The sequence below is a fragment of the Anomaloglossus baeobatrachus genome, chromosome 1 (assembly GCF_048569485.1).
Source record: "Anomaloglossus baeobatrachus isolate aAnoBae1 chromosome 1, aAnoBae1.hap1, whole genome shotgun sequence".
Taxonomy (NCBI): domain Eukaryota; kingdom Metazoa; phylum Chordata; class Amphibia; order Anura; family Aromobatidae; genus Anomaloglossus; species Anomaloglossus baeobatrachus.
In genome coordinates, this window is record NC_134353.1 from 264436584 (window position 1) to 264461997 (window position 25414).

The 25414-nt window shown below is 46.7% G+C and overlaps 1 protein-coding gene across 2 annotated transcripts in view; it reads left to right on the plus strand.

The window, feature by feature from the left end:
- The window catches only part of ALPK1 (alpha kinase 1), a 256482-nt gene that overhangs the window by 54877 nt on the left and 176191 nt on the right, over window positions 1–25414 (plus strand). Inside the window, exons 1-2 of one of the 2 annotated variants that reach the window (XM_075349413.1) lie at window positions 9627–9678; window positions 19324–19372. The gene's annotated coding sequence lies outside the window, so the exon portion shown is untranslated. Of the gene's footprint in view, window positions 1–9626; window positions 9679–19323; window positions 19373–25414 lie in introns of those variants that run through there. The other variant, XM_075349404.1, reaches the window with a different exon arrangement.

Here is a 25414-nt window from a genome sequence, read left to right on the forward strand (position 1 = left end):
AGGAACCCCACCTGGCAATCCGGGTTCCGCCGGCTGGGGGTGTCACTCTCTTTACCCGGCTCTGCAGTGGCTGCTGGATCTTCTCCGCTCTCCAGGACGCAGGACACAACCCGGTTCTGAGGTGCGTGTCCTGGCTCGGCCACTCCTCCTCTGGCCGCTCGTTGCTCGGCGTCCATCCTTTTAGCTTCTTCACGCGCCATCTTTTCTTCCTCCGCCTTCTATGGCGGGCACCGCTTCGCGCGCTTTTCTTGGACAAGGGGGCGGGGCTTCTCTTCGCGCCCTTTCTTCTTGCACGCCCCCCTTCTTCCTGCTCTCAGCAGCGCTAATGGCGGCGGTTTCTCAGTAAAGTACACAGTCTGTCACACGGTTCTTCAGGCGCACAGTACCCGGTGTGACCGGGCACGAAATCCTGTTCGTGACGCCAAAAATTGACTCGCCCACCCCAGGGCTGTGGGACACCCGGTGCCGGGCCGGACTAGTCCGGTGGTAGTCAGTGGTGGCTGGGCCCGGCTCCGTGGCCCTGGTGGGTGTCAGTAAAATATGTGGCTTGCTTGTTAATGGTTGTGTTCGTGACGCCACCTGTGGTATGCGGCTAATAAGCCGCCGCTGCTGTGTGAGGCCTCCGGGATGATATTATGGCAGCAATGGTCGTACTGCTCCCCACAGGTGGAGCACTGCCCGAGGCACAGTTGGTGCTTGTGAGTGTCTATGCAGCAGAAATAACAGAGGCCACTTCAAGGGTGCAGTTCAAGCTCTTTACTCACAGTTCTTGTCACAGCTGTAGGGACCCTTGGACTGCTGGGACCCCTGTCAGGGACCTCCGCCGTTTCTGGGTGAATCTGAGAGTGAAAGCCGGTGCCCTTCTCTTGGTGTCTCTTTCTTCTGCTGTCTCCCTTAGCCTTGCCTTTGTTAGGGTGGACCTGGCTTGGCCTCCACTACAGCCTCCAGGCTGGGGGGTCACCTGTCGGCTGATTACCCCTTTTCTGAAGGTCTGCTATGGGTTCTGGCCCTGGGAGTCTACAACCTTCCCTGGGCCTCGGTTTTTACTGTTTGGAGATTGTCTTTGCAGTCCTCCAGTCTCTAGGGACCGTCCCCTGTCGCAGCTTAATCACTCCACCGATGTTAATGTGGAACAGGCCACCGCAGCCTGCAACTACCCGTGGCGCCTCTAGGCCCTCTCTTCGGTACCTAACAAGGACTGCTCGTGGTACCTCCAGGACTACCCGCGGCCCTGCGACTCCTTCTGTCTCTGCGTGGTGTCACCTGGACCTCTGGGTCCCAGGTTCTTCACCAGGAAGCGTCTCCTTCTGGTTCTCTGCTCCTGACTGACTTGGAGCCTTTCTTTCCTTCTTTCTTTCTTTCTTTCTTTCTCCTCCTTGCCTGCCTCCAGCAGGCCTCCTCCTCCCTCCTTGCTCTCGTTCTTCTTCTCCAACTACATGCTGGCTCCTCACTCTTTCACTCCCTGAGGTAAACTGAAACTAACTTGACCTTCCTTTCTCTATCTGCTCTCTGGTGGCTCCTCCCACCTCCCCAGTTGCTAAGCTACCACCCTATGGGAGCAGGGATGGGTCTTACAGCCCCTCTCAGCATGCAGCATGGGAGGGTTGCCTGCCACTTTCCCTGGTCCCAGTATGTACCTAACAATGGGTGTAGTGTGGATTTACCAGGGGACCGGAGTTCACTCTCTTCCTCTCCCAGAATGGGGCATCACACCGCTGATGGGGTGCAATGACCTGTGGCGACGGAAGCCTCAGGGGCGCCACATACTTGCTAGAAAATCCAGATAAATCCGCAGGTTTTCTACGGCAAAATCCGCAGGTACATAGTCTCGTGGGCACATAGCCTAAGGATATACATCCTGATAAAACTAGTGTTGGCACCAGCATTACATTATATTATATTACTGGAGTCAATTTTTCTAAAAGTTGAAATCCCATTTGAGTTTGGGATCTGTGGAAATTCATCAGCTTGGAAATCCCCTTTATTAACTGGAAAATTCCCTTTAAGCAATGTTTTTTTGTTCAGTGTTCTCAACAAGCTGTCATTAATTATCCTGGATTATTTTTCACCAGTTTTTCCCTCTGCTGGCTCTATTTATAATATTCAGTTATCCTTCATCTAGTGGATAGAGACCAGATGCTATGATGTTTTCCATACACCTCACAGATACAAAAGAGGAGATCCTACTCTCGTATCTCTGTTTAGCACATGGTTAAAAGCAGCAGCAACATGAAGGACATTGTATGGTGGTGCGGAGTAGTTTACAAGTAAATTCATCATTGAGGTGAGATGAAACACTTACTAGAAGCTGAATGTCTGTATGCTTCTGTGCCACTCACTACAACAGACCCTGCTTCCTTTCCATAAACTGCTGTGTTAGAGGATGCAGGTGATGGAAAAAGTGACACGTCAGTGGAGAAAGAGGCATTTGTAATATATTATATTACAATGTTTTTATATTCACTTGTACTGTTGATTTATGTAATGTTTGTTAAAACAACAGTGATCATTTCAGAAATGCATTATACTCTTTGAGCAATCGTTTAATCATGTGATTGTTTTAACTGATGCTTATTTTGCACTTTAGTGCCTTCTTCTGTTTGCATTCACTGATCTATAAGGACACTGACCCATGATCAGTTTCTGATATGGAAGGAAGTTATCAGCTTCTTCTTTAGGTGATGAATTACAGAGGGATAGTAAACAGTTTTAAAGCTTTACTAATAAATGCCCTTTGTATTCTTCTTCAATCATTTACCAGTGTCTACCTGCTGAAGTATGTGTCCGTTAGATTTTTTTCTTGAGTCATGCTATCCCAAGATTTACAAGTGAAAAGGTTTTGGTACCGTGTTAGGCTATGTGCGCACACTGCGTTTTTTTGACGCTGCGTTTTTGTGCGTTTTTGGCCGCTAAAAACGCAAAAAAACGCACCTGCGTCGAAAAAACGCGGCAAAAAACGCACGCGTTTTGCCGCGATTTGGTGCGGTTTTTTGCTGTGTTTTGCTGCGTTTTTGCTCACTGCGTCCTTATGCGTTTTTTATCAGTGAACAAAAAAAAAAAGGTCTGATGTCATTTCCTTCTTCAATGTGTTCTTCATTCTCCACTAGTGTATGTAGAAGAGCAGACAGCTGCAGAACTACAAGGCTCAGCATCCTCCATCCAATAGTGTATGCAGGAGAGCAGACAGCAGCTGTCGAACTACAAGGCTCAGCATCCTCCTTCCAGGACTGTATGCAGAATTTCTTTGCCCCCCCAAACAAAAAAAATGACGTGAGCTTCGCCATATTTTTGTATGCTAGCCGGGTACAGCAGGCAGGTACGGGCTGCCTCCAACCCCCAGCTGCCTATTTGTACCCGGATGGGAACCAAAAATATAAGGAAGCCCTTTTTTTTTTAAATTATTTCATGAATTTCATGAAATAATTTAAAAAAAAAAATGACGTGAGCTTCGCCCAATTTTTGAGTCCAGCCGGGTACAACTAGGCAGCTGGGGATTGGAATCCACAGTGCAGGGTGCCCATGCTTTTTGGGCACCCCCGCTGTGAATTGCAGTCCCGCAGCCACCCCAGAAAATGGCGCTTTCATAGAAGCGCCATCTTCTGGCGCTGTATCCAACTCTTCCAGCTGCCCTGATGCCGGGTGGCTCGCCGGGTAATAATGGGGTTAGGGCTAGCTGTATAGCTGGCCCTAAGCCCGAAATTCATGGTGTCACGCCAATATTAGACATGGCCACCATGAATTTCTAGTAAAGATAAAAAAAAAAAAACACAACACACAGAAAAATATTTTTATTAGACATAAAACACAACACAATTAGTGACTCCATCTTTATTGAAATAAAGAACCCCCCCTCCGCAGTAATCCTGGGTCAGGGTCCCGCGCCGTCCAATCCGGATCCAATATCATCTGATCGGTTTGCTGGAAGGCAAAGCGATCAGATGATGTCAGGTTCTAGGGGCTGAATCACATCACACATCAGCTGATTGTATAAAAGCCGATTATACAATCAGCAGATGCATCGGTGCAAAAGAAAAAAAAAAAATAAATAATACTCACTTATGTGCTGATTACCGGCAGCTCCTGCAGCGATGGGGCGGGAGTCTGATCCTGTCCGATCGCTGAAGCAGCTGCCGGTAATCAGGGATGAAGTCTCCTGACGCATCCACTGATACCGGCCGGGTGTCCGCGTCACCGCGATACTTACGATCACCTGATGCGTCAGGTGACTGCATCAGGTGATCCATCGCCAGGTCCTGCATCCATCGGAGGTTTCCCGGCCGTCTGCACACAGCCGGAGCGGGGGTGGCGATACCGTGAGAGGAGCTGGGAGCGGGCATGGCACCGGGAGGCTGCAGACAGGTGAGTATAACTTTTTTTTTTTTCTACTGTTAACTTTTGTTTTCGCAGCCGCTTCCACCTCCTGCCTGTACATGGCGCCGCACGGCAGCATACATGCACAGGACGGGAGGTGGACGCAGCGGTGACGGTACCGGGAGGATTCACGCTTCTGTATATACTGACAGAAGGAATCCTCTTCCTGTACACGTCACTTTACTACCCACCTCCTGCGTTTATAGCTGCGTTTTTGGTCTTAGAAACGCACCAAAACGCACCAAAACGCAGCTATTTGCGTTTCTCATTGTGTCTTTCAACATCCCATTGAACTCAATGGATGAAAAGCGCAGTGAAAAACGCGGGAATAATTGACATGCTGCGTTTTTGTGGCACCACAAAAACGCAGCTGAAAAAAAACAGATGTGTGGGGACAGCAAAAATGAAAACTCATAGACTTTGCTGGGGAAGCAAAGTCCTGCAGTTTTGAGGCCAAAAACGCACCCGAAAAACGCGCAAAAACGCCGCGAAAAACGCACTGTGCGCACATAGCCTTAGCCAGTTGAAAAATTATTGAATGTTCTCAGTGAGAGGAACAAAATTATAATCTTGTGATGCCTTTTAATGGCTAACTAAAATAAAATAAAGTGATGTTACAAAGCAAGCTTTCGAGACATCTCAGGTCCCTTCATCAGGCATGGTATGACATGACCTGAGATGTCTCGAAAGCTTGCTTTGTAACATCACTTTATTTTAGTTAGCCATTAAAAGGTATCACAAGATTATAATTTTGTTCCACTCACTGAGAACATTCAATAATCCCAAGATTTCTGACATGGGTTTTTGTGATACTGTGCTACTGGTGGCCACCCAGTGGTTGTGGTGTGAATTGCAAACTGTATTATTTGAGAGTTTTCGGTCTTTTTCACACATCACTGTTTCATGCTCTAAATACAGACTGGCTAGTGCTCTCCTGATAAAATCTTGAAAACCTCATATACGCCAATGAGTCTGTTGAGTTCGAGTTCAAAGACCTGCTGGCAGTCCTTAAATTATGGTCTGTAATTGCACCATGAAACACTGATGTGTGAAACCTGCCTGAGGCCTCCGACACACATCCGTACCGCTGGTACGTGTTTGGCAGTTTTTTCACGTACCGGCGGCACGGAGACACGTGGACCTATGTTTTCACTATTGTATGGACACACATAAGTATTTATGAACGGAACGTGTGTCTGTTATGTACTTACGTGCGTCCGTGAATTTTGCACGCTGACATGTCCACGGATTCTCCGGCAGCACGGGTGTCACACGGTCCGCACTCGTACCACACGGATGTAGTGTGGATGCGGGCCCGTGTGACACGCGCCGGAGAAGACGTGTCATTAATTAATGTCATAAACTGTTCCTGCCGGCTGCCGCTCGTTATGAGTGTGTAAAGGAGGTGGGCGTGATGTCCCGGGCGCTGATCTCCGCCCCTCCGCTCGGCCGGAAGCAGCGTCAGCGGGGAGTGGGCGGGGCTGGAGCCGAAGATCAGGACCCTGGACAGCAGCGCGGACCACGTAAGTATGTAAATTACCTGTTCTCCATGTGCTATTGCGGATAGCACACGGAGAACACATGTGGACCGCTTGTACCCGAGACACATACTTACCTCACGCAACACGCAGGGAAAATGCGTGTCTCGTGGCACGTGCGTATTTTTAACGGATGTGTGTTTCAGGCCTTAGGCACACTTGACCCCATCTGAACCATGAAAAACTGATGTGTGAAACCTGCCTTATGGATGCTTGAACCCATATGAACCAAATAAGTTTGTCTTGGTCTCATCAGACCACAGGACTTGGTTCCAGTAATCCATGTCCTTAGTTTGCTTGTCTTCAGCAAACTGTTTGTGGGCTTTCTTGTGCATCATCTAAGAAATCTCTTCCTTATTGAATGACAGCCGTACAGAACAACTTGATGCAATCTATGATCCTGGCCCTGTCAGGCTGACTCCCCCCTTTAACCCCTGCAGCAATGCTCTCAGCACTCATACATCTATTTTGAAAAGACAACCTCTGGTTATGAAACTGACACGTGCACTCAACTTTTTTAGTCGACAATGGTGAGGCCTGTTCTGAGTGGAACCTGTCTTGTTAAACCACTGTATGGACTTGGCCACCGTGCTGGAGCTCAGTTTCAGGGTGTTGGCAATCTTCTTATAGCCATCTTTATATAGAGCACCAGTTTTTTTTATTTTCAGATCCTCAGAGAATTCTTTGCAATATGGTACCATGTTGAACGTACAGTGACCATTATGAGAGAGTGTGTTTTGTGGTTTAGACGTTAAAGGGAACCTGTTGCTAGATTTTTCATGTATAAACCAAAACTACCACCTATCTTCAGCAGCGCCTGTGCTGCATTCCTTAAAGATGCATATTGTCCCCTGACTCCCCCTGTACACTTCCAAAATACATTTTGAAAATCTCTGGCACTGCATGTAAATTTGGATGGTCCAGTCTGATGGGCATGCTTCCTGCAGTGACTGTCCCTCCTCTGTGTGCCAATCGGCATACTCTTGTTATGATTGACGTTGATGACGCAGGACGTGTCATCCACATAGTGGGGGAAAGTCTCGCACCTGCTCAGAGACATCGCTGGCTCGTGCAGGCGCACTCTTCTCTGCCCTACTGCATGTAGAGCCTAATACATATGTGCGCATGTGTGAAACGGCGAGGTATGCGCAGGCGCTATATTTCACTCGGCAACTTGAATGACGTCTTCTGCGTATGGGACTATTGGAAGTAGCTAATAAAGAGCTCCGTTATCTCCGGCAGTCCCATAGAGAATGAATGGAGCAGGGGTGTGCTTTGCCTTCATTGCAGTCTGGGATTTTCAGAGCCTCGATCTTCAACCTTTGAAATTTCAGCTATTTCCTACTTTATTGCTATGGGATAATTATAACTTTCTCCCTAGGAAATCAGCTGTTTTCTAGTTTCATGAAGCCCTTTACCCACATGCATAAGGTTTTCGAACAATTTGCGCTTTACTCATTTACCCCCCCCCCCCCGCTCAAAATGCAGCTGCTGACCCAATCACTGCAGTGCCTGGATATCAGCCCGGGGTACCACAGAAAAGATCACCACCCTTGCCAATGGTGAGTGGGCTACCCATTTGTCCAGGGCCCCGACACATGCCCTGGTGACGCCGGCACCGATTACACATACAGATATGATTATTAACAAAGGGAGAAGTAAAGTATATTATCAGAGTGTTATTGGACATGGTGAATTACTTACATATTTCCAACCATTCATCCACATATAGTGGGAAAAAAAATAGATTTCAGAAGATATATTATTATTCATAGCAGATTTTCATTGCAGCATTTGCACTAATCTTGCAAATTTGCCAAAGATTTTGCAAACTGATTTAGAAAAATCCAATGCAATTTTTTTTTCACAAATCTACAGTGGATTGTTTCCGATTCCTTTATGCACCCTAAATACAGTATACATAACGTAACAATGACATTGCACCAGACCTACTACTTAGGCTAGTTTCACACTACGTCTTTTTAACATCCGCCGAAAACGGTTTTTTAGCGGAAGTACGGATCCTGTTTTTACAGCAAATAACGTATGCAAACGCATATGTTATTTTGCAGGATCCTGCACTGGATATTTAGGGGCGGGCATTGGAGTCATGTGATCGGGAGTGAGGGGAGCTAGACTGGGAGGAGGCTTCTGACAGCTGCAGACGCTGGTAACCAAGGTAAACATCGGCCTTGGATACCCGATATTTATCTTGGTTACGAGTGTCTGCAGCTGCTAGGAGCAGGGCTGCCTGCACGCGTAACCAACGTAAACATCGGGTAACTAAGAGAAGTGGTTACGCGATATTTACCTTGGTTACGAGTGTCCGCAGCTCTCAGGTGGGAGAGAGAGGAAGGGGGAAAGACAGAGATAGAGAGAGAGGGGGTGAGGGAGGGAGTAGAGAGATAGACAGATCACTGGAGACTGGTTCTGGGCATGCTCAGTACTTTCTGGGCATGCTCAGTACAAAAGCAGGATCCTGTTACAACGCAACTGAACGCATTCTGCTAGGCAGGATCCAGCACTCATTGAAATGCATTACAGCTCGCGGCGCAATGTGAAGGATCCTGTGAGATGCGTTATTTTGACAAAGCAAAAAAACGCTACATGTTGCGTTTTTGAAACATGTTAAAATAACGCAAAAGGACGGATCCTGCGTCTAACGGACGCAAACGCATGCGAACGCAGGTGGACGCGAGTCCATTGAAAATGCATTGAAGTGAAAACGGATTTGCACAGGATCCGTACTTCCGTTAAAATAACGTTTTCAACGGATGTTAAAAAGACGTAGTGTGAAACCAGCCTTAGAAGAGGCTTCCGGGTAGGAGGTTCTTAGACTTCTGTTACAGTGGCCATGGACTTTGGTCCTGCAGATTTTTTTTTGTTCTATTCTGTTGGTTATATGAACAGCCACCTAGACTGTAATGGGTACATTCTCTATATGTGAATATCACTGAAAGAACTCGCATGTGAAACATGGACATTTAAATGACCTTGAGCTGTTCACACCTGTATTAAAGTTATAGGGTATTGGTGTGCACTTAGCTAGAGTATGGTTTCATTAGAGGTGCTAGTGTGGGGTCAATAGTCCCAGAACGTATTAAATAATAGACACTGCACTCTCTTGTTGATAAAATGAAGCCAAAAAGTTTTTTTCTTTGCAAAAAAGTGATTATTTATTTGATGGCGACAAACGATGGTGGACGTTTCGGCCCAACGGCCTTTATCACGTATAGTCGCTGTGAAGTGAGAAATATAGAAATCAATATTTACATATATTACAGAGATTTATGTGGAAACCACAATTTAATTGCTCAGCATAGAGCACAAGTTAAATATTTTGCAGCCCAAATTCTACCAATGAAAACTTCAACTCAACCCACAACAAAACAACTGTCCATTAAGGTCTGTGTTTTGTTAACAAAATAAAGGATTTCCATGTTACTGGTATGGGCTCAATTCTCAAGTCTATGGCTACGTGTGAAACATTGCACTGCACTCGCATGCAATCTGAGTGCAGTACAATATATGCAGAGACAGGCAGCAGAGGAGATGGGGAGAAAATGCTCCCTCCCTCTTTTCCACAGCTGTGATACGATCCTAAAATCACATCACAATCGCACGACCCTCGGCTGATGCTCGCGGCGCGTGTGTCACAATAATCAGGAATATAATATTCCGTCCGCAGGCGCAGAAGACAGGCAGCGTCATAACACGGCGGAGGATTCAAGGCGGCAAGCAGCAAGTCACCTGGCCTGGAGGCTACACAGTAAGTCAAGGCCCGGAGGCCGTGGGGAGTGTTTGGCGGGCGGTTCCTTGGTGTTTAGAGCAGGTGTGTATTAGGGCAGGGGGCACCCAACATTCTGATACAAAAGCCTCACTGGTGCTGTATTTTCCTAAGGAGATTCTTCACTATTATCCAGGCTGTAATAAAGAATCTCCTTAGGAAAATACAGCACCAGCAAAGCCTTTGTATCAGAGGCTGTTTGGTGCCCCCTGCCCTAATAGCCAGGCTGTAGAAAAGAATCTGCTAAGGCTGCGTGCCCACGATCAGTGTTAGTGCTGCAATGTACAGTACATGCACAGTGGATGGGATTTCTAGAAATCCCAAGCCCACTGCACGTGTACGGTCAGCAGCAATAACTGACCTGCGATGCGGCTTTCCGAGGCCACAGCATGTCAATTATTTGCTGTGGAGTTGCATGCATCCTCTATGCAACTCCAGGCAAGGCAGAAGTGAAGTTTTTCCAAGAGTGGCGGTGAGACTATGGAAGATTCGTGGGGTGGGAGCGGAGCTGGAGTGGAGGCGGAGCTGGAGTGGAGGCGGAGCTGGGGCAGAGCCTCAAGGGGGCCCCCAAATGTTGCCAGTATGGGGCCCTGAAATTCCTAGTGGCAATTCCTCTACCAATGTGTTTGTAATGCTTGTGTGCCGCCCCTGCAGTGGTCGAATCGCTCGGATCCGGGGGTTGCTGCTGTGGCTCGAGGGTCTCCGGACCCGGGGGCTCATGGCCACTTCAAATGAAAAGGGGGTATTTACAGGGGATAAGAGTTCGTGACGCCACCCATGGTTCACAGTAACGGGGGGAGTACCGTCGCTGCCGATGGGAGTACCCGGGGGGGAGATGGAGTGGGGGAGATGTGGAGCCCCGCATTACCTTCTGGTGCAGGTCGCCGCAGGGTCTCCACGGGCTTGGAAATCTTCTGGTCACAGGTAGGTTAACTTCAATGGGATTTGTGACGCCACTCTCGATATTTGCGGTTAGGGGGGTGACCGCCACTACAGTTTAGGGGACGCCTGGGGCTGATGTTAGCTGCAGTCAGATGTTGTAGCCTCCCGAGAGTGAGGCTGGCCCCAGGGCCTAGTGTAGGTGTGTAGTACCACAGGTTGCAGAAGAACTGACACACAAAACAGCAATGTCTTTCAGGGTTTTTACTCACTTTCAGGTGGCAGGGGTGAGTTAACCCGGGCGATGCTATGGTGGACCAGGTGGAACCAAATATCCCTTCGGCTGATGTAGGGGTGACTGCTGACTCGCCTTCCTAGCCCTTCTTGTTTTGAGGTGACCCCGACCTGAAGTCTTGCTGGAATCACCCAGGGAAGTCGCATACGCCGTTCTCCCCTTTCTGGCCTGTTTGCGGGCAGCGTGGACCAAGTAATTCTGGCTGCTTGCCTTCTGTCACTTATGGGCCCCTCGTTGCTGCTGTAGCTGCGGACTCGGTGTAGGTTGGTGAGGCGCATAAAGTGCCCTCACCGGCAGGTTGGGAAGGCCAACTGAATGGGCCCCTGCTCTGGGGGCCTGTATTCCATGCGGGCTGGGTCTACTGACAGTCCCCTTACTCAGCCACCTCTCTGCACTCCGGACTTAGGTGTTTTTCAGGCAGCACTGAACAGTAGCCCTTCTCTCCCGCCAGCAGCCACGAACAGTGCAGTGTCTGGAAGAGCCCTGCTCCACTGCTCTGCCCTCCAGACACGACTCCTCCACTTCCTTTTCCTTTGGCTGCCTCTGCACAACTCCTTTGTTCCCAGTGACACCACCCACCACTAGCTGGGAGGCGAGGGCCACGCCCCCTCCTTGGGACTGCCCAGGGGTCCCCTCTAAGCTGTGTGTTTTCCTGGTTACTTCATGTCTGTGTGTGTCCACACCCTAGTCAGTCTCTGGGATTACCTGTGTTGTACTGACCCATGGGTGCAGTACTCAGTGGTGCCTGACCAGGTAAGGAGCGCCACATTCCCCCTTAGTTACCAACAGCACGTCCTCGGGCTGTAAAGACAAACATTTTAAAAATGCAAAACATTTAAAACAGTAAAACAATATAAAAGCATCATAAAACATACCAGGTACCATACATCACCACTCTCCACCCACAAGTCCGTTACCCACCCAGAACCCTCTCAGGAGGCAGGTTACCGGCCCTTTTAGCAACCAGGTCTGGGCCATCTGTTTCCCTAGACCTTTCCTCCAATCTTCCTCTCCTGGGGCTGTTGGTTGAAGGCAAGCCCCTCTCCCGTCGAGCCGCGTCTTCGGCCACTTCTGACAGGATGTAGAGGCGGCTTTCTCAGTCGGTGTTGCTTCTTTGTGGTGGAGAGCCAAGCCCCATAAACAGGCATGCTCCCTTGTTGTAGGCGAGCCAGGTCCCATAAATGGGCGTGCTCTGGTGGTGGTACCTCTGGGGTAACTATCAACACTGTGAGAGTTTGTGGCTATAGCCAGTTCATAGCCTATGGTCCTTAGTATAAATGCACAAACCAGGTGCAAAGATTTTGTAAAACGAGTTCTCACATTAGTTCATGTGGGCACGTAATCTTAAAACTTGAACATTGCAAACTGGTAACTTTCTTTACTTTTCTTTATTCACTCACATGGACTCTCTTCTCTCACTGGTGCTTGACGTTGCTCTTGCGCTGTCATCTGATGCTTCATCTGGATCTGTAGCTGTATCTCCATCTGTAGCTTTGTCTTTGTCTTGTTCTTTGTCTTTGTCTTGTTCTTTGTCTTTGTCTTGCTCTTTGTGTTTATCTTGCTCTTTGTCTTTTTGTGGGGACTTGGTAGAAGCTGCTGGGCTGTAGTAGGGATTCCTGGGGCATGGTACTACGTCCAGTGCATACCAGCCGCGTTCACTTTGGTGTCTGGTAAACTCGACCAGGTTTCCCATATGTAAGTCTCGGCCAGGGTGTCCTCTGGGTAAATGAGATATGACATCTCTCAGACTTATGAAAATGCCCTCTTTTACGCCGTGCGCCACTATGAACCCGTAGCCAGTTTTCAGGCTGAACTCTTCCACGACTCCACGGTAGAGAGGACCTCTAACCTGGTGCCGGGCTTTCCTGAGCGACTGCTTTTCCTCCAGATCCCGGGCTGTCACTTCTTCCTTCTGCCGGTATGGGGAATGCTACACTGGGGTTGGTTTCACTCTGGTGCGGCGCCATGCTCTGCTGGCTGGACTCCGTGCTGCTGGCACCTTGCTGTCTGTGGGCTCCCAATTCACATACATACTGGATATTATGATGGCCACCGCTTCTCCCTCAGCAGGGGGTGTCGGGACTTCTTCCCAGCGGGAGTAGGGCAACATCTCGGGCTCCGGGCCTCCCTCAACGTTACAGGGTGCTTCATCTTCTTCCTCCGGCGGTTCTGGGATTGCCGCTTCAGCCTCCAGGCCTCTCCTCCCCCTTAGTGCTCTCGAGCACTTCTCCGGTGACTCCGGCAGCAGCGCTTGGGGACTGGAGTTCTTCAGCAGGCCAGGGCGGTGGGCTCTTCTTGGACATGGCAGCTGCTGGGACCACTCCATGTCCGGGTAACCGCCTGGGAACGAGGTATCGATCCACCAAGTCCTTTGGGAACCGCGCACTCAGCTCCGCGTTGAACTTCAAGAACGCAGGGTCTTCTCCCGGCGGGGACGCAGGACCCGGTGCTTCAGTCAGCGGCTGGGGAGCGGTGGCTGCTTCTGCCTCACAGGCAGGGGTAGATGACGTTGCGGCCAGGTCTTCGCGAGCCGGGTGTGGCTGCGGCCTGGTCTTGGCGGGTCAGGCGTGGCTGCGGCCTGGTCTTGTCTGGCCGGACGGGACACTTCGGCACCAGACGTCGCAGCAGGGACTTCAGTCGGGGTCGCAGCTGGGGTCTCAGCGGGCATCGCTGCAGGGATCATGGCGGGCATCGCTGCAGGGATCACCTCCTGTAACTGCGCCGGTGGGGTTGGTACACTCGAGCGGGCAGGGGCAACACGGAACTCACCCATAGGCATCAGCATCGGGGTCTGGGTGGTCGCTGCCCAGCGTGACACTTGCCTCTCGGTCCACCTTTCATAGGCCCGAACTGCTCCAGCCATCTCCCGGAGCTCGGTGCGTCCCTCCATTATTTGCTGCATCACCCTTGCTTGCAGTCGGTCGCAGAACTGGGCAAGCTCCCAGTCCCACCAGGCAGCGGAGTCTGGTTCTGGGTCACTACGTGCAGACGCCATGCTTCCCGTGTCTTCTCTGCAACCTTCCAGCTTCACTTCCTGCAGCAGACTCGAACCTTCTTTTTCCACCAGACTTGAACATCTCCGCCGGGTAAGGTCAGATCCACTCCCATTGCTCACGAGGTCAGAATGCTGCAGGGGTTCTCTAGGTAGCCACACCTCTTCGTGGGCGGTTACTTCTTTCTGCGCAGGCTGAAGTCTTGCTGGAATCACCCAGGGAAGTCGCATACGCCGTTCTCCCCTTTCTGGCCCGTTTGCGGGCAGCGTGGACCAAGTAATTCTGGCTGCTTGCCTTCTGTCACTTATGGGCCCCTCGTTGCTGCTGTAGCTGTGGACTCGGTGTAGGTTGGTGAGGTGCATAAAGTGCCCTCACTGGCAGGTTGGGCAGGCCAACTGAATGGGCCCCTGCTCTAGGGACCTGTACCCCGTGTGGGCTGGGTCTACTGACAGTCCCCTTACTCGGCCACCTCTCTGCACTCTGGCCTTAGGTGGTTTTCAGGCAGCACTGAACAGTAGCCCTTCTCTCCCGCCAGCAGCCACAAACGGTGCAGTGTCTAGAAGGGCCCTGCTCTACTGCTCTGCCCTCCAGACGCGACTCCTCCACTTCCTTCTCCTTTGGCTGCCTCTGCACAACTCCTTTGTTCCCAGTGACACCACCCACCACTAGCTGGGAGGCAAGGGCCATGCCCCCACCCTGGGACTGCTCAGGGGTCCCCTCTAAGCTGTGTGTGTTCCTGGTTACTTCGTGTCTGTGTGTTTCCACACCCTAGTCAGCCTCTGGGATTACCTGTGTTGTAATGATCCAGCATGGGTGCAGTACTCAGTGGTGCCTGACCAGGTTAGGGGCGCCACACAGTCAGATGACATTCCCTCCATGGGTAGGGGGAGGCCCCAGGACTCTGGATGGTGGAGGTGCAGCGGGAGTGCAGCGCTGGTTGGAAGCAGGGGAGGACCACATACTCACTCAGGCAGTGTTGGTAGTGATGCGATCGCAAGGCAGACTCGGACACAAAGGTAAACCAAGTATCTGGGTACCGCTGCCTCTCTGGGGGGAGCTTGTCCGGGGGTCCACTCTCTTTGGTGTTGCGGGTGGTCGGTACCTTGCCTCCATGCACTAGTGTTAGATATTCTGTGTGACCCTTCGACCTGAAGCTTTCAGGGTCCCACTCACCACGATTAGGTAAGGAAGCTGTGTTCTTGATGGCTGACACTTGGGATTTCAGTAGGCTGCATGGGTTGGAAAGCCCTATCCCCTCGTTGTGTTGATGCCTTCGATCTCTGAGCACTTGGAGACAGTTCATAGAGATACTATCCTCCGCAGGTTAATTATCAGGTTGCTTGAAGCTACTCCCTGATCTAGGGTCCAGTACCCCGCCGTGCTTGGTACCGGTTTTGTTACTAGGTACTCCGGTGCCAACCGTTCTCCAAAACTAAGTCTGGCTCCTTTCTTTAATACACTGCGACTGGGTCTCCGACTCCTCCGGTCCCAGACCACCGTCTGCGACCTAGCCAACGTCTCCCAGGGAGCTCCAACTCCCCTAGCTCCTCCCTCTCTGAGGGCTACCACTGCTCCTGGGAGCTGCTACTCCCAGCTCCTCACTCTCTGGGAGCTACTTCTGTTCTCTTTCTGCCCCTCCCACCAGTCTACCTGACCCCTAGGCGGGTGGCCCTATTCCAGCTAGAACGCCCACTGGCTGTGCCTGACAGGGTGTGGTGTGAGGTGTGGTTAGGATTTGAATGCTGATGGAGCAACACCAAAGTCAGGATCCCAGAACCATGGGAGTTTGAGTCCTGCACCAGCAGATAAAAGAGGGTGCAGTACCCTGTGGCACCCTGACTAGTTCAGGGGCGTCACACTTGCTGGGCGAAGGTACCGATCACCAGCCTGGAGGAGTGAACTAGAACGGCCACCAGGTCTTCACCAGAGGTGGCGATAGACACATACGCTGGTAGGTAGCCAACAGAGGACAGCTCCAGGGAATCAATGGTACATCGGCAGACAGGTTCCACAGATATGGACACAGTCGCAGAAGCAGCAGCAGGTACGAGCGGGAGAAATTCCGGGTCTGTCACTCACCGGGAGTGACCTATGGAGCCTTGTTCTCAAAACAAGGCCCCATAGGATCCGATGGGCATTATGGGACATTAGACCATTGGATTACATTGTAACTTCAAAGATTTCTTTTTAATCAATAAATTAGTGAATAAGAGAGTGTGAGGGAATCTGCATTCTTCTTCATTCACCCTTAGATTACATTGAAACTTTGATAATTTTATTTAAATTAATAAATTGGTGAATGAGGGAGTGTGGGGGAGTCTTTATTCAAATAAACTATTTTTTCCTTCTTGTTTTTTTTGTAATTAATACTAATATTTATTCACTTATATAGCACCATTAATTCCACAGCGTTTTACATAAATCAGCAACACTGTCCCCATTGGAGCTCACAATCTGCAATGGAGTGTGGGAGGGAAGTGGAAATCCCAGAGGAAACCCACGTAAACATGGAGAAAACATAAAAACTCCTGTACTGGGTTAGTAATGGGGTTGTCTGATAGTTGCCTATCCATTACTAATGCCTGGGCTTCATGGCAGCTGACAATTCACAGTTGACATCAACCTCAAAATTCTTACCCCATAGCCACCGCATCAGAGAAATAAGGAAGAGCCAGGCAAAGCACCAAAATTGACGCATCTAATGGATGTGCCACTTCTGGGGTGGCTGCAGGCTTCTAGTTTTAGGCTGGTAAGGGGAAAATAAACATGGACCTTCCCAGACTCATAATGCTAGCCCCCAGGTGTCTTCTTTACCTTGACTGGTTATGAAAGATAGGGGGGACCTCACACCATTTTTTTTTAATTATGTAAATAAATAATTTTAAAATGTCATGGGATCCCCTCTATTTTTTATATCCAGCCAAGGTGAATCCGGCAACTGGCAGCTGCAGCCCACAGCTGTCTGCTTTACCTGTGCTGGTCATCAAAAATAAGGGGGACCCCACATATTTTTTTTAAAAAATTATTCCCTGTCCACAATTGTTTGCAGGGCAATTGTTCTGCTCTTACCTCATTTTGCTTCCTTCGGCAGCCCCCCTTTGAATGCTTTTTTTTTTTTTTTAATCCCATTGGTTCTGAAATTGTGTTTTTTTATGACAATTAAATTTAGGTCTATTAAAATTTGTGATTTATTTAGGAAAATATTGGAAATGTTGGGAAAGTTTTAGAAAAAATAGCACTTTTCAAACTTGATTTTTTTATGATATTATAACATATAAAAACCTAAGAAATGAGCCAGCCCACGTGTTGGTATAAGTGCAATGTGTTGGTGCACGTTTACAGTGTGGCCATTAACAGACAAAATCTAAGATAAAAACAAATGAGCAAATACCCTGGATTACGTAAATAGCAATAATACATGTAAATAACATTGATTACTTAGTTGACGCAATTTTGATCAAAAGAACATAAAAGCCATGCCAACGTGACAAGGTGTACCCAATCAGGATGAAGGTATACCCAGTCAGGATGGTCACTCACTCTCATAGCTCACATGGCAATCTGACAGTTTTTGCATTGTGAATCAGGTTGTCGATGAGCATAATGTTTCCCATCAGACCAAAATAAAATAAACTTGCTTTCATCACTAAAATGAACTGATGACCACCACTCCTCAGTCCACAGAACATGCTCCTCACCAAAGGTGAGTCTAGCCTTTTGATTCTTTCTGCTAATGAGAAGTTTGGTCACTGCAGTCCAAATGCTCTTAAATGTTGTGACACTGTATGACGAGACAGATCCTTACCCTGTTCAGTGCTGGACTGTCAAGCAATTCTAGCTGCAGTGTTGAAATGATTACCCATGGAGATTCTCCGCATTATCCAGTCCTGTCTTGCATTTGTCTTTTGAGGATGACCAGCCTTCTTGGGGGACTTGAAAGAGGTTGTGATGTTGTAATATTATCGAAATCAGACTTGGAACGACAAACTTCTCTTGCTATGCCTGATAGAGTAACCCCTTTGGCCTTCATCTCGACAACCTGCTGCCGGAGGATTTCAGTCACTTTGGAACCACACAAACTTGTTGCTAAGTCAGTGGAATGTAAAGGCTGCTTTACACGAGTCGATCTATTGTGCGGATTTTGTGACGCACTTCCGTCATTCGTAACGACATCTCCTCATGTGACAGCTCCTTGCGAGTCCAACCGATGCCTAATCGTTTGAAATTCGGCCATCGTGTACTCATTGTTTAATTCCATAAAATCGGTCAGTTTAGTCTTAATGAACGACACATTGCAAAGTGTGACACCGTGTAATCGGCCATCCTCGTAGTTATTTGTGACGTCATTAAACGTTCAGGGTGTATTTGTGGTTTTAAATAATCACGCCTAATCTAATCGGATTGGTTGTAGCAGATGCGTTTTGATAGGTTATTACTGTTATAAAATATGGAGCTGTAGTCATGATGTGTGAACATTCAGCCTTGGCGTCATGCACAGTGTTTTATAGTGCATTACTCCTAATTTTTCTTACGTTTGTTTGTTCGCTGGATTTTCCGCCCTCACTCCTTGTTATCCCTTTTTTGTGGTAAGTTGTTATATGCCAGTCTTTCCGTTTTGGATCAAAATCGACATTAACCAGACCACAAACAACAAACAAGAATGATGCTAAGGACACACGAGGCAACAAAGACAGACGCAGAAGAGAAACTATATATATGGGATGTAACCAATCAACCACATTAGCAGAACTGGATTGAGCAGGTCAGAATAATTCAGGGCGTGAAACAATCCAGACAACGTCACGGAAGGCTGTATAGTTTGCCTAATTACGCCCATACAAAAGACAGATTGACCAAAGGAAAACATGTGTGAAGCCTTTTGGACGTCCGCCATGGCCAATCAATATATCGATGAGCGTTTTGTGGTCGTTTGACAACACTCAACGTGTGACACATGGACAACTACCTATCAGCGATACAAACAAAAAAAAAAAAAAAGACTTTGCAAAATAAATCGCACGATGGATCGACTCGTGTAAAGCAGCCTTTAGGCTGCCAGTTAAATAGGGTTTGTCAGATAATTAAGGAAATTAGCACCAGGTGCCAGATTAACACCAATAACTTGCAGGTATCTGAAAGTGTTCTCTAATTTTGATCAGTGTTCTTTTTTCATTTATCTCATTTACATTTTTATTATGTGCTTTACAATCAATTCATTTCATGAAATAAACTTAAAATACTGCTAGTTTACTCATGTTAAGATATAATCACATACGACTACACGATAACCTTAACATTTAGGAAATTGTATGTTCTATAATTTTGATCTCCAGTGTGGGCTTGATACTTGCTGGGTGTATGTTCATTTTGTAGCACATGGATCTTCATACCACATAGTTCTGATTGATTACATTTCACCATGGCTATTTGATTATTTATAGATTTATTTCTTTATTACAGCACAGAAAGGAGGACGGCGAACAGCGGCAGGAGGGCCTGAGCCACACAGGTAATTAGCATACCTAACGGTCATGTTTTATAAAGTTGTTTTTGGGGTCTGCAAGGGGAGTCAGGAAACAAGGTACACCTTCATAGAATGCGGCCCAGGAGCTGTAGAAGGTGACACTTTTAGTTTAATAGTGAAAAAAATGGTGACAGATTCCCTTTAAATAAGGTCAGGATTAATTTTTTGCCATTCTTTCTTTTCTGGTATCATATTTTTATCAAAACTTGAAGGATAACAAACTATTATGTATCCACTAGGTGGCAGTATTGTATTACCTTTTTCATTTAGCAGCACAGCTCTTACCTTATGTCTACTATGGTATGAGGTATGTTACATTTGTTATATGTGTTGATTATTTCAAACATATTCCATTTTAAAAAATTTTGATTATCGGAAAAACTGCACAATTCATGCTATGCTGCATACATTTTGATTAGAAAATTTCAGAATTTTGTTCTACTTCATAGTGAATACCCTCTATCTCCTTTGCATAACTGATATCTATATATAAGTATACTATAATATACTGACTTATTTTAATATTGCGGAATAGGTTTTTTACTCATCTGCTCTAAAAAAGTAAATAGATTATAAAATGGTGCAATTGAACAACTTCTAAAAAAAAGATACTACAACTATATCAAAGGAAAAAAGTTTTGACTGTGAGAATGTAATAACTAATGCAAAAACAAAGAAAAGCATTGGTTAATCTTTATTTTTTACATTCTGTAATGTGTTATCATAGATTTATTTGTCTTTCAAGGAAAAATTCAAATTTACAAATTATTAATGGAATCTGTCAGCAGGTTTTTGCTACCTCATCTAAGAGTAGCATGATGTAGGCAAAGAAACCCTGAAACCAACAATGTATCACTTAGGCCCCTTTCACACATCAGTTTTTTGCCATCAGTCACAATCCGTCGAATTTTAAAAAAAACGGACTTGGCGACTGATGCTTTTGGATCCGTTTTTTTCTCATTGACTTGTATTAGCGATGGATTTCGACGGATGGCCTCACGTTTCATCCGTCGGTCAATGGGTCCGTTGAAAATTGTCCGTCGGACGGAGACAACGGACAAAGTAACGTTTTTTTGTCTACGTTGAAAAAACGGACAGCACCAGATCCGTCGAGGTTCATCGTTTGGTATAATAGAAGCCTATGGGCGCCGGATCTGTTGTAATCCAGAGACGGATTCCGTTTTTTTTAACTGAACATGCTCAGATGGGGTATAAAAACACTGTTGGGCTGAAAAAACTGATGCTACGAATCCGTTTTTTAGGCGGATCCGTCGCATCAGTTTTTCTACAATCTGCGACGGCTCCGTCGAGCCAACGGATTGTGACTGATGGCAAAAAACTGATATGTGAAAGGGGCTTTAGTTTACTGGGTACAGCAGTTCTGACAGAGTCTTTAGATTTAGCATGTAGCAGAGGTGACTGGCTTGGCCATTCTAGCAGCTTTATTTTCTTTTTCTGAAAACAATTGAGAGTTTCCTTGGCTGTGTGTTTGGGATCATTGTCTTGTTGAAATATTCACCCTCATTTCACCTTCATCATCCTGGTAGGTGGCACCAGATTTTTATTAAAAAATGTCTCTGTACCAGGGCTGTGGAGTCGGTAAGCCAAACCTCCGACTCCTCAATTTCACTGTTTCTGACTCCGACTCCACAACTCAGACTCCCTCATACATGGTTCATGTTTGTGATATATCTACTGTAGTAAAATGGTAACATCAGGCTTTTAATCATTATTATTGTGATGCAATAATCAAGCTGTTTAGATAGAACATAAAATATATTTATTGGAATGCAAGTTTAGAAAACAAAAATGTCTAATAAATTGTAAATATGCAGTACACTGTGCAGTAACTGGTAAAAAAAAAAACATTTTTAACAAAAATATACGGAATAACATTTGTGCAGTCTATGAATTTGTTCCGAGAAATAGTATCGCTTCCATCAGATGCTCCTTCATAGATGACCTCAAAGCTGACCTAAATATAAGGCTAGAGAACAACTTCTCTACACTAACTTGGGTTGGTGACAAAGCGGTGACACATGGTCAACATCTCTAACAATTTCAGGGTATAAAGGAATTGCCTCATACACCGTTAGTTTTGATGAATGTTTGAACTCTTCTACTTCTTTGAGAGCAAGTGAAAAATTTTGCTGAAATATGGTCAATTCGTTTGCTATGGGAGTGGAAACTTTTTCCCTGCAGCAACACTTTGCCTGCTCCATGTCGTCCAAATACTTTTCAAAATTAAACTCCTCATCTGATAAAGCTGAAGATAAGGCATCAGTTGCACTGGCAGGATTCAAGTTCTCTTGCTCTTGGCAGTCCTGTAGTCGCTTCTGTCAGAGCTTCTTTTCCTTTAGTAAGCTGTTGATTACCCTCAAAATATGATGACTTGGGTCCACATACACACCTACCAGAAGAATTTCATTTTCTCATAGCAGCATTTTTCTCTGTTTTATTGAATTAGCATTGCCATCTGCGATTAAACCTCCTCTTTGGGATAGGAAAAACAGCAAGTTCTTCCACTACTTTATGAAAATGCTGGGGCAATCCTCAGCTTGTAATTTTTTAGTCACTATAAATGGGTGATGAAGCAATTGCTTCAATTCAACCACCTGTGTCTATTGACCTTCATTTAGTGTTACCTGAGGGTTGGCCATGTCTACAAGAAAGGGTTTCAGCTCAAGCAATCGCTCAATCATTACATAAGTGCTGCCCCACCAGGTGGCTATTGCGATAATTGTCCCTTTCCCAGCACGTCTCTTCAAGTCGGAATCAACTTTAGTGGTTCTGAGAGCAATAACCAATTTCCTCACTTTGAGAATCAGAGTTCCAGCATGTCCCTCTTGCAGACTATCTCTTATTGCCAGCAGCAGAGTGTGCACAACACAGCGCATGTGATAAATAGGAGAGAGATGTGAAGCAGCTTCAACAATATCATCTAATCCTAAAGGATCATTTTGCTGTTTATTGAAAGTTTAGACTTGATTTAAGAAGTACTTACCTGAATCCTACTTTTATGTTCACGCTAGAATCTCTAGCAGTTCTGAGATGATAGCAGGCATTTTTTGTGTCTCTGTTTTTTTACCTTTACCTGTAGAGGAGGACCTTCATTACTTATATCATGTAGCTGAAGTGTAGCACAGATTCATTTCAACTAAAAGCTTTGATTCTTCGATCAGGAATAGAACAGACATTTATAGGACATTTCATAACTTTCCCAAATTCTTATGAAAAAATATTCATCAAATAGTGCATTGAACCGCGGTACCCAATTTATATATTTTAGGAGTCGGAGTCAGTCCCTTTTATACTGACTGTGACTCTGACATCACCAAAATGGACACCGACTCCGACTCCACGACTCCGACTCGACAGCCCTGCTCAGTACATTTGTCCATTCATCCTTCCTTCATTTATAAAAAGGCTGCAAATAACATATTCTGAAAAACAGACCCACACCATGATGTTCCTACCCTCAAACTTCACTGTTAGTATGGTGTTTTTGAGTGATACGCAGTGCCTTTTGACCTCCAAACATGGTGTGTCTTATGGCATCCTAAGAGTTAAATTTTTGTCTCATCTAACCAGACTATATTGTCCCAGTGTTTCACAGGCTTGTCTAAATGTTATTGAGCAAACTTTAAACGAGCCTGAACATGCAATGGAGTCTTGCGTGGAGAGCATGCATACAGGCCATGCACTCTCACGTGCTGATCAGTTGACTGTATGAGATGAGGGCATTGCACTGCGGGGACCAGAGGGAGGGTGAGTATAATAAGTGTGAGGCGTGAGATGAGTATGCTGCGCTGCAGGGTTCCCAGAGGGACGATGAGTGTAATAGTATTTTTTTAAGTGTGTGGCATAATGGGGGTCATTTACCAGGATGGGGGCCATGTACCAGGATAAGGGATCATATATACCAGGATGAGGACATGTACCATGATGGGGGATCATATATACCAGGATGTGGGCCATGCACCAGGATGGGAGATCATATATACCAGGATGAGGGCCATGTACCAGAATGGGGAGCAATGTACTAGGATGGGGGATATACCAGGATTGGGGCCATGTACCAGGTTGGTGGATTATATATATAGTACTAGGATGGGGCCATGCACCAGGATGGGGAGCAATGTACTAGGTGTGACGACATGGACTCTCATGGGTTAAAGTTTCTTAAAATTCAGCCAGACAGGATGATAGATTGTTTATAGACGGGGGCTAAGTCCCTCATTGTTTTTACAAGACTCTTGTTGACTCATGTAATTGTGTTGGCCACTGAAAGCCAGACGTATTGTTTCTCTAGACTTCCAGTAATCATTGTAATGTAGTTGTGTATTGCTAATGTGATTACCTTAGTAGCCATTGTCGAGTCTGTGACTTGGAGACTTCATGTAGATATCCTCAGTCTTTCTATGCACACCATTTAAATGAACATTATCCATGCAGCTTGAGATTCACCCAATGGGAGAGGCGATCTTGTCCAACCAATCGATGAGGACGCAGTGTATCCAAGTGGAAGGCTGTGGCTATAAAAGGGATTTCTTTAAGCCACCAGGTGGTTGTTGATGGATGCTGATGGATCCAGTCTAGGCTCTTAGGAGCTGACTAGAGGATCAGGATATCTTATGGCTTCAATCTAGGGACTTCGGTTCCGGTTGGAGACCATGTCCACAGCCTAGGGATTTCGACTCCGGCCGCCAGGATTGTAACATCATACCAGGACTACCTAAGGAGGACACTCAGGTTGGGACAGTTCAGTCACCTGTTACAGACTTTGCAGACCTCAGACAGCTTCCTAAATCTGGCATTATTCCTTTCTCGGTGGGTGCCTGCCAAAAGCGGGGTGCTGGTGGATTGGAGTAAATAGCCCTGGAACCTCTGAGGCATGGACATTCTAAATCCCTGGTGAGCCAGCAGAAGGGTGAGACTCTGTTGCCTGTTACATTTTGTGTTTTGCTGGTTATGTGTTATGTGCCGTTAATTGTTTGGGGATCCAATAAAGTCTAATTATTGTGGTTCCCTCACCCTGTGTTGTCTGAGTAGTGTTACGCCCACGGTTAAGGAGGCCGGCGTTCAGTTGGGATGAGCCCTGAGCCACGCTGTGTTTCTAAAGGCGGCGGGTTTTAGTGGACGAGAGCACCCACTGAGCCCCGTGTCTCCACACTAGGATGGGGGATCATATATACCAGGATTGGGGCCATGTGCCTGGTTGGTGGATTATATATATAGTACTAGGATGGAGGCCATATGGGGGTCATAAGTAGGGGCTTCAACAGACCAATCACATTTCAATTAATTTTAATGGTGAAATTTAATTTGACAAAGGAGCAAATTGAGTTAACTGCTCTGTCACAGAGTGGATTAAAGTCGTAAGTCAAGGTATTAATGTATATGAATATACTTTAGAAAGGAGTAGTCTCAAAATGATAAATGGTTATATTTGCAAAGGGCTTGTTACAATTGTTATTAAAATGTCTCTCTCTTCTCGAGAACAAAGTGATTTTTAATTCTATAGTTTAATGCTCATTGACTGGGTTACTGTCCACCACTGCAGAATAGTGGTGGTCATTCTCAGCAAAGAGCACAGCACTACTAAGCTCATTGCTGTTCAGCTTGCAAGCACTGCTCAGTAGCTGACTGAGTAGCTCGATCTGGCCATCTTCAGTGTCCTTTTTCTCCTCTATGCTGCAGAGGCAACGCTATCTCTGCTTACAACATCAAAGCGTATACAGTTCAGACTAGAGTCTTAACCATCACTACAACCAAACTGTGTGTTCAGGAGTAGAGATGTGCGAACATAGACTGTACAAAAAAAAACAACAGAGTTTGGGTTCGGCATTTGGGTGCTTTACGTGTGCAAACTACTCACTAGAGCAGTGTTTCTCAACTCCAGTCCTCAAGACCCACCAACAGATCATGTTTTCAGGTTTTCCTCAATGTTAGACAGGGACTAATTCCATCACCTGTGCAACATTAAGGAAATCCTGAAAACATGATCTGTTGGTGGGTCTTGAGGAC